This window comes from Macaca fascicularis, chromosome 20 (genome assembly GCF_037993035.2).
Source record: "Macaca fascicularis isolate 582-1 chromosome 20, T2T-MFA8v1.1".
Classification (NCBI taxonomy): Eukaryota; Metazoa; Chordata; class Mammalia; order Primates; family Cercopithecidae; genus Macaca; species Macaca fascicularis.
In genome coordinates this window covers 46,475,685-46,485,523 of record NC_088394.1, presented here as the reverse complement: position 1 = coordinate 46,485,523, position 9,839 = coordinate 46,475,685, and the positions used below count along the sequence as shown (strand labels likewise).

The window sequence follows — 9,839 nt, the reverse complement described above, 5'->3', positions numbered from 1 at the left end:
AAGCTGGAAAGGACAAGGGTCCCCATCAATGTGCCTTGGGTCTACTCAGATGTGAACACAGCCACGCATGTGGTGCTTCAGTGAGGCAGAGGTATGACTTCATTAACCTAATTCAAAAGCAAGATAGATTTTAAAAGTCTGTGGCCAGAAAAAACACATGTGTGTCTCTAAAGGTGCCTCCAGGGAGACCTCCTGATTTGATTGTCCTTGCTCAGACAAGAACTGGTTCAACCTCCCAGGTGTGGTGACCTCCTGTTTCAAAAGCTAAATCAGAGTCACAGATCCAGAACTGCCCTTCCTTGGATCATCTCCCTCTTCCAGTCACTAGGAGGATGGAAGATGGTTGCTTCCTTGGGATTCTCTCTATTATCTTTTTTTTCTTTCTTTTTTTTTTTTTTGAAACAAGGTCTCGCTCTGTTGCCCAGGCTAGAGTGCAGTGGCATGATCATAGCTCACTGCAGCCTCAAATTCTTGGGCTCAAGTGATCCTCCTGCCTCAGCTTCCTGAACAGCTTGGACCACAGGTGAGTGTCACTATGCCCAGCTAATTTTTAACCTTTTTGTAGAGACAGGGTTTTGCCATGTTGCCCAGGCTGATCTCAAATTCCTGGGCTCAAGCGATCCTCCTGCCTCAACCTCCCAAAGTGCTGGGATTACAGGCGTGAGCCATCATATCTGGTCCCTTATTGTCTTTAAAATGTTGCTTCTCACATCACTGATTAGGTAAGAATGAGGCTAATGTCCCAACTATATCTACTCACTGGTAATTTAGAAGCAAGGGATGTTAGGTCATACCAAATTAACTGGAGCTAATAATTAGAAACAAAAAATTACAAATAAAAGAATTCCATGTCAAAGAAGGCCTGCCCTCAATTCTATGTATGGTAGATAAATCCAGACAGTGTGTGTGTGCTCAGGCAGTTTCCCTGGAAGCATGACCCTCTCGCAGGGAGGGTGAGAGAGTAGGGACAGCTCCGGCTACCTCTAGAACACAGAGGACCCCTCTGCAGGTGGCTCCTGGGGAGAGGGGTTCTGGATGATTAGGGCACCAAGAAAGGGGAAGACCCTACACCCCAGTAAGTCCTGGAGGGACTTCTTGTTTGTCCCTCAGCAGGACAATAATTAATTGACTTATTATTTGTCCACTTGGAAGGGACAAATATGGTCTGGAACAAAATAAATGTTGTCTCCCCAGGCTTTCTCCAGTGAATGTAATCACCAATTTAAAGGAAAGAAAAACATATCAGACTGAGTAGCCAGAAATGAAGTATTACTATTATAATGATGACAAGGTAGCTTAGGGTTAACGTCACCGGCTTCGGGAGCCCAACTGCTTGAGCTCGAATATTCACAGCTCTGCTTGCTCAGCGTCCTGGGTCAAGTTCCTTCCAGCCCACTCTGTCTCCGCTTCCTCATCTGTAACACGGAGATAATAATGACTGTCACCACTTCATCAGGATGTATAAGGGGTTAGTGTACACATGCGCTATGCATTTCAGCACTAAATACACACTCAGCGTTGCAGTCTGATGTGGTGACATGAGAGCTTCAGGGGGTCCAGAAGGCTCCATATTCCTAGCTCAGTCATCTTTTTTGGGGGATATCATTCAGCCCCTCAGAGCCTCAGTTTCCTTATTTGAGAGCCAAATGACTGCCTCGCAGCATTATCATGAAGATACATGGAATGATGAAAGGAATCATTCCCTAGGCTATAGAAGGCATCCCTGGTGACTGTGCAGTGCACAATCTGAGCAACCATATGTGTCAGTCCTGATGATGAACATAAAGCAGTTGGCATGTTGGAGATACCACTTCTGTGCCTCCTTTTTTGTAAGTTTGCATATCAAACCATTGACTTTAACTCAAAGTCTTCCCTGCAAGTTTCCTCCACACTGAGTACAGTGGATGTAAAAGCTGAAGAAGAACTGCTCCATTCTCAATCCACAAGGGTTCCTGCCCTCAAAGAAAAAGAGTTTCTAGCAGAAAAATAGCCCAAGCCCTGCTGTAATGCAAGACTAAACTCCATGCGGTAGGCTCCAAGAGGGAAGCAACCTCACAGCAAGATGAGAATAAAAGCCAGGAACAGCAGGAACACCTTTCCCCAAAGGACAGTCACTGGGGACCACCTTGATTTAAATGTGTCAAGTGAAGGAGGGTGGAAGTGGCTATGTCTGCAAAGGTGAGGAGGTTCATGCTTCAGAAAAGAGGGTCTGGCCAGGCACGGTGGCTCATGCCTGTAATCCCAACACCTCCAGAAGCAAAGTGGGTGGATCGCTTGAGCCCAGGAATGCAAGACCAGCCTAGGCGAAATAGCAGGACCCCATCTCTACCAAAAAAACTAAAAATCAGTTGGGCATGATGGCGCATGCCTGGTCCCAGCTACTTGAGAGGCTGACATGGGAGGATCGCTTGAGCCTGGGAAGTTGAGGTGACAGTGAGCAGTGATCGCACCACTACATGCAAGTCTGGGTAAGAGAGAGAGACCCTGTCTTATTAAAAAAAAGAAGGAAGGAAGGAAGGGAAAGAAAAGAAAGAAGAAGAAAGAAAGAAAAGAAAAAAAAGAAAGAAGAGAAAGAGAGAAAGAAAGAAAAAGAGACAGTGAAAGAGAGAAAGAAAAGAAAAAAGAAAGAAAAAAATAAAGAAAGAAAGAGAAAGAAAGAAAGAAGGAAAGAAAGAAAGGAAAGAAAGAAAGAAAGAAAAAGAAAGAAAGAAAGAAGCAAAGAAAGAAAGAAAGAAAGAAAGAAAGAAAGAAAGAAAGAAAGAAAGAAAGAAAGAAAGAAAGAAAAGAAGGAAGGAAGGAAGGAAGGAAGGAAGGAAGGAAGGAAGGAAGGAAGGAAGGAAGGGAAAGAAAGAAAAAGAAAAAAAAGAAAACAGGGTCATGCTGTCTCTCCTAGCTGCCTTCCTGAGTGTGCCCAGTAGTGCCCACTCAATCCCAGAGCAGGGGTGAGGATGAAGGCTTGGAAAGGCTCTGGGGACTGGCCCCTAGTCCCCATTCCTGTACCAGTCAGTTAATCCACTTCAAATGGAGCAACTCAGAGAGAATCCCGAGTGACACCATTTTTCTATTACCCTTCATTACAGCCACTTAGATCTTTTATTTTATTGCAAACATTCTTTAGCCCAGACACGGGCTGATCTCCTAATTGGAGCTGCTGCGTCCACCCCCACCCAGATCAAAGCCGTCCTGTTTGTTTGTGGAGGATAGAGGATGAACCGTCTTGCTGGCCTTTGAACATGAAGGCCCCTTTGTCTTCCAGCTGAAGTCATCCCTGGCACCAGGCAGGGAGGAGGCTTCCGGTGGAGGGGACAGTGGAGGTCAGGAATTCTGTAGCCTGGTCTGAGGCTTGGACCAGAGCTTGAGTGGGGAACAGTTTTCAAAGCAAGACCCCAAACTTCCCTGCCTCCTTTTGAAGAGTTGTCTCAAATGGTAGCCCCAGGGAATGTCTTATTTGCCCCCCATGATGATTTTTAATTTAAATGCCAATTTGAATATTCAAACACTTTAAAAGATTGAAAAAAATATCAGATACTTGAATATTTCTTAAAGAAATAAAATACTTTCTAATTTCTTTTCAAAAATCGGAATGTAGCCAAGCACGATGGCTCACACCTGTAATCCCAGCACTATGGGAGGCTGGAGCGGGTGACACTTAAAGTCAAGAGTTTGAGACCCACTTGGCCAACATGGTGAAATCCTATCTCTACTAAAAATATATATATATAAATTAGCTGGGGATAGTGGTGCATGCCTGTAATCCCAGCTACTCGGGAGGCTGAGGCAGGAGAATTGCTTGAACCTAGGCGATGGAGGTTGCAGTGAGTCAAGATTATGCCACTGCACTCCAGCCTGGGCGACAGACAGAGACTCTGTCTCAAAAAAAAAAAAGAAAATCAGAATGTCTGGCAATACTGGACCTCTATGACAGAAAGAGCCAACCAGTTTTCAACCCTATGCAGGCTTTTTTTTCTTTCTTAACTGTTGCAATGAACTATTGTTTCCCTTGAAGTGTCTTCTTTTATATCCCTGGGCCCACCAGAACTTCACCCCTGCCACTGGAGATGATTGGGAGTGGGGAATGACTGTGCCCATATTATAGATGGGAAAATTGAGGCCCTGTGGCATTCAAATAGCTGCTGGCGGGTCACACGGAGGTTAATAATAGACTCAAGATGCAAGAAGTACAAGGCAAAAGGAATGAACACTTACTCGTTCTCTCTTATTTTGAAATTATGGTCAGTATCGCTATTGTGGGAAAGAAAAGCCCAGCAAGCTGCCATCCCATAACCTAGCTTGATGCTAACACTAGAGTCTATTATGTGTGGGGAGCTGAGTGGACATTATCTACGCTACACAACAATCCTATGTGGCAGTTTATATTTTCTAGATTTTAGAATCGAGAAAACTAAGGTTTTGGGGGCTCAAGGACTTGCCCAAGGTTACACAGTACGGCCAAAGTTGAGACCCAGGTCTGCCTGACTCAAAACGTCAGCAAGTGGTTCCATTCTGGGTCCATCACGAGCTGGATGATCTTAGACAAATTACTTTTCAGAGCCTCAGGTTGCCCTACACAGCAGGGAGGTGTCTGCTCAGAGAACACACCTTCCACTAGGGGCTTGACCTCCATCCCCCTCCCCTACAGCCTTATTTATAGTTCCCTACTCCACCCTCCCTGGAAACAGCCACCCGGACCAAGGGCAGACACTTTACCCAAGCTGAGCCAATCAGATCCTTCCTCCTTGCAAGTTGGAATTGGGGCCTAGTCCTGTAAAGCTGTGCTGGGACTATCCAAACTGGACCACAGGCAAGTGAGGTATGTCTGAAAGGAAAGAAAGATGCAGCTGATGTGCAGACAGAAACAGACTCCAAGGCCTGGTGATCCCAACTCTCTATGTCCAGACTCTCCCAAAGTCCATTTCACCTCTATCCCTTGCCATTTGACATCACCCTGTATCTTGCCTATGATGCATTCTTTTCTGTGCAGGTTGACTTGAGAGATTATGCTGTTGCAGCTGTATAATACTCCATGTAAGCAGAGTAAGATCTGGCTCTGTGCTTTCAAAAAAGTTATTTAACCTCAGTTTCTCCTATTTATAAAGCGGGGATAGTAAGTTACTGCCTTATGGGGCTTTCAGGCAATTCAGCTAAATAATGTAATTGGAGATTCTTGCACTCAGTTTCTAACACAGTAGATCCTCAGCACCTGGCTAATGTTTTTAACACTATTGTTAATGTTGTTGTTGTTTACAAATTTTGATGATGGGGAGAGCTAGCAGTAATTTTAAACAACTCTTGATTATTCCACTTTGCAGATAATTCACAAACCAATTTTATCCTTCACTGACTTCTTTCCATCATCAGTTTCTCCATGCTCACGAAAAAGAATTATTTTGTTGTTGGCTAAACTGCAGTTTGAAGATAGAAATGCTTAAAACTAAAATCATGTATAGTAGGCATGAATTTTACTCCATCATCTTAGGTATGTGTGTTTTCTTAAAGTCATTGTTGTATTTTTCTAAATCAAACTAAGTTTGGAGAGTGATGTCAGCATGAAGGGAGACTAGGATTTCAGCACACATTCTCTTCCGGAAACATCCATTTGAACAACCATCCATGCACAAAAATATCTTCACAAAAGCTAAGAAATCCAGGTTGAAACATTACACTACCTGGATGGAGCACAAAACGTAAGAAAAAACACTGAGAAAGGTAGAAAGGACAACTTCACCCCTCCCCTAAATCTGGGCAGCACAGCACAGACCTGACTTCACTATAGACCCCAATACCTGGTCTGCCCCAGTGAACCATGACACCAGGCCGGCCCCTGTGACCCCCTCCCATGGCCGCAGGCTCCAGGCAGGCCCTAGCACCAGGCTCCAGGCCCACCCCAGTGCTAGGTTGTCCCTTGCAGACCCAGCCTCCAAGTCTACCATCACACTAGGCCAGTCCTATGGACACAGTCCAGGCCAGGCCCTGTAGCTTCAGACTCCAGGCCTGCCCCAGCACCAAGCTAGCCCTATTGGCCCAGGCACCAGGCAAGCCCTTGTGGACCCAGCCTCCAGGCCTGCCCCTATGTACTCACACCTACAGACCCAGGATCCAGCCCACCCCTCTGAACCCAAGTGCTACAGTCCATCCCAGGGGACCTTGGTGCCAGGCCAGCCCCTGCAGATACAGAACCCAGCCCATCCCAGCAGCCAGCTGGTGCCAGTGGACTCCAGCTCAAGGTCTGACACAGTGCCAGGTTGGCTCTGTGGACCTTGGCGCCAGGCCTGCCCCACAGACCCAGGCACCAGCCCCACCTGCCAGCCCAGGAACGAGGGACCACGGACCATACCTGGTCCTCAAACTCTAGCAGCAAACCTGCCCATGGACCTTACCAGATAGGCTTCCCAGAGTTTCTGAATGGCTGACTGGTGAAGGACTTTTCTTGCCAAAGCCAGTCCACGAAGACTAGAAGAGGGGCCTACTTCTTCAAATCTGCAGATGCCAATGCAAGGCTACAAGGAACATAAATAATTAGGAAAGTAAGATACCACTAAAGGAATCTAAAAAAAGCACCAGTAACTAACCCTAAAGAAATGGAGATCTATGAACTGCCTGGCAAAGAGTTCAAAATAATTTTCTTAAAGAGCTACAAAAGAACTCAGACAGACCATTAAATGATATAAGGAAAATAATATGCAAACAAAGTTAGAAGCTAAACAAAGAGATATAAACCATAATAAAGAATCAAAAAGAAATTATGGAACTGAAGAACACATGACTGAACTGAAAGATTTCATAAAAGACTTAAACAGCCTTAACCACACAGAAGAAAAAAAATCAGCAAGCTCAAAGACAAGTCATTTGAAATTAGTCAGAGGAATAGAAAGAAAAGAGACTGGAAAGCAGTAAAGAAAGTGTACAGGACTAATGGGAGATCAAGCAAACTAATATTCACATTACAGGACCCCTGAAAGAGCAGAGAAAGAGAAAAGAATAGAAAGCTTATTTAAAGATATACTTACAGAAAATTTTCCAAATCTGAAGAAAGAAATGAATATTCAGAGTCATAAAACTCACAGAACTACAAACAGATTAAATATTAAGAGACCTTCACCCAGACATGGTAAATTTAAATCCTCAAAAGTCAAAGACAAAGAGAGTTTTGAAAGAAGCAAGAGAAAAGTGACTCATCACATACAAAGGAACATTGATAAGATGATGAGTAGATTTTTCAACAGAAACCTTACAGGCCATGAGAGAGTTTGATAATATATTCAAAGTGCTGAAAGAAAAAAAAAACTAGCAACCAAAAATACTATACCCAGCAGAGCTGTTCTCTAAAAATAAGGAGAGAAAAAGACTCCTAGACAAGCAAAAGCTATGGGTGTTCATCAACCAGACCTGGCTTACAAGAAGTACTAATGGGAGTTCTTCAAGTTGAAATTAAAGGACACTAACTAACAACAAGAAAATATGTGGAAAATATAAAACTCACTATATAAATAAGAACATAATCAAATTCAGAATACTCTAAATATTTAACAGTAATGTGTAAATCACTTTTAATTCTAGTATAAAAATAAAATGACAAAGTATTAAAAATAACTACCACTACAATAATTTGTTAATGCATACACAATATACAAAAGACATAAATTGTGACATTAACAACATAAAATGTGGGGAGAGAAGAAGTTAAAGTACAGGGTTTTTGAATGTTGTAGAAGTTAAATTGTTAACAGCTTAAATTAGGATGTTATAACATAAGATGTTTTATGTAAGTTTCATGATAACCAAAAAGAAAAATGCATAGTAGATACACAAAAAAGAAAGAAAGGAATCAAGCACACCACTATAAAAATCCCTAAATCACAAAAAAAGACAGAAAGAGAAAAAAGAAAGAAATAAACTACAAAACAGAAAATAATTAACAAAATGGCAATAATAAGCCTTTACCTATCAATAATTACTTTAGATGTTAATGGATTAAGTTGTCCAATCAAAAAACATAGAATGGTTTAATGGATTTTAAAAATAATATTCAGCTATATACTGCCTACAAGAGACTCACTTTAAGTGAGTTGGCTATGACTTCACACATAGGCTGAAAGTGAAAGGATGAAAAAAGATATTCCAAACAAATGGTAACCACAAGAGAGTAGGGGTGGCTACTCTTATTTCACACAAAATGGACTTTAGATCAAAAACTGTCATGAGAGACAAAGAAGGTCATTATAGAATGATAATGAGGTCAATGCATCCAAAGTATATAACAATTATGACTATATATGCACTCAACACTGGAGCACCTAAATAAAGCAAATATTAACAGAAATGAAGGGAGAAATAGACAGCAATGCAATAATAGTAGGGGTCTTCAATACCCCACTTCCAACAATGGATAGATTATCTGACAGAAAATCAATAAGGAAAAGCAGGATTGAACAATACTATAGACCAAGTGGACCTAACTAACATATACAGAACATTCCATTCAACAGTCACAAAACATACATTCTTTTCTAGCACACACAGAACATTATCCAGGATAGATCATATGTTAGACCACAAAACAAGTCTTAACAACCCTAACAAAATCAAAATTATGTCCAATATATTCTCTAACCACGATGCTATGAAACTAGAAGTCAATAACAAGAGGAAAATTGAAAAATTCACAAGTATGTGGAAATTAAACAACACACTTTTGAACAACCAATGGATAAAAAGAGAAACCAAAATGGAAATAAAATATATCTTGAGGCCAGGCATATGGCTCACACCTGTAATCCCAGCACATTGGGAGGCTGAGGCAAGAGGCTCACTTGAGTCCAGGAGCTTGAGACCAGCCTGGGCTACATAGTGAGACCCTGTCTCTAAAAAAATTTAAAAAATTAGTTGGACGTGGTGATGTGTGCCTGTCCTCCAAGCTACTGAGGTGGGAGGATCCCTTGAGCCAGGAGTTTGAGACTGCAGTGAGCTGAGATTGTGCCCTTGCACTCCAGCCTGGGTGACAGAGTGAGACCCTGTCAAAAAAAAAAAAAAAAAAAAACAAGAGAGAGAGAGACAAATGAAAACAGAAACATCGCATTCCAAAACTTAAGAGATGCAGCAAAAGCAGTTAGCAGAAAAAATGAAATAATAAAAATCAGAGCAAAAAATAATGAAATTCTAAATAAATAGTAAAAAAGACTGATGGAACGAATGCTTAGTTTTTTGAAAAAAAAATTGACAAATCTTTAGCTAGAATAAGAAAATAGAGATAATTTAAAATAAATAAAATTATAAACAAAAAAGGAGACATTATGATTGATACCACAGATATGCAAAGGATTATAAGAGACTGCTATAAAAATTATACACCAACAAATTAGCAACCTGGAAGAAATGGATAAATTCCTATACACATACAAACTTCCAAGACTGAATTATGAAGAAATAGAAAACCTGTATAGATCAGTAATGACTAATGACATTGAATCAATAATCAAAAACTTCCCAACCAAAAAAAAAGCCTAGGACTTGATGGCTTTACTGGTGAATTTCACTAAATATTTTTTAAAGATTTAATGCTAATCCTTCTGAAACTCTTCCAAAATACTGAAGGGAAGGAACACTTCCAAACTAATTTTGCAAGGCCAGCATCACCCTGACACCAAAGTCAGATAAGGTCAATACAGAAAAGAAAATTATAGGTCATTAACCCTAATGAAGATAAAAATTTTTCAACAAAATACTAGCAAACAGAATTCAACAGCACATGAATTATACACCAAGAGCACAGGATTATACACCATAATCCAGTGAGATGTATCCCTAGGATGTAAGAATAGTTTAACATGCAAATCAATAAA

The 9,839-nt window shown here is 41.3% G+C and overlaps 1 long non-coding RNA gene across 1 annotated transcript; it reads right to left on the bottom strand.

Annotated features, from left to right (window-relative positions):
- Positions 1-1,252: 1,252 nt before the first annotated feature.
- On the bottom strand, positions 1,253-6,501 carry LOC123570632 (uncharacterized). The gene is made up of 3 exons (XR_006694912.2): positions 6,378-6,501; positions 4,708-4,816; positions 1,253-1,415 (listed from the first exon to the last, which is right to left on the bottom strand). It is a non-coding gene; the product is annotated as an uncharacterized lncRNA (long non-coding RNA).
- Between the last annotated feature and the right edge of the window lie 3,338 nt (positions 6,502-9,839).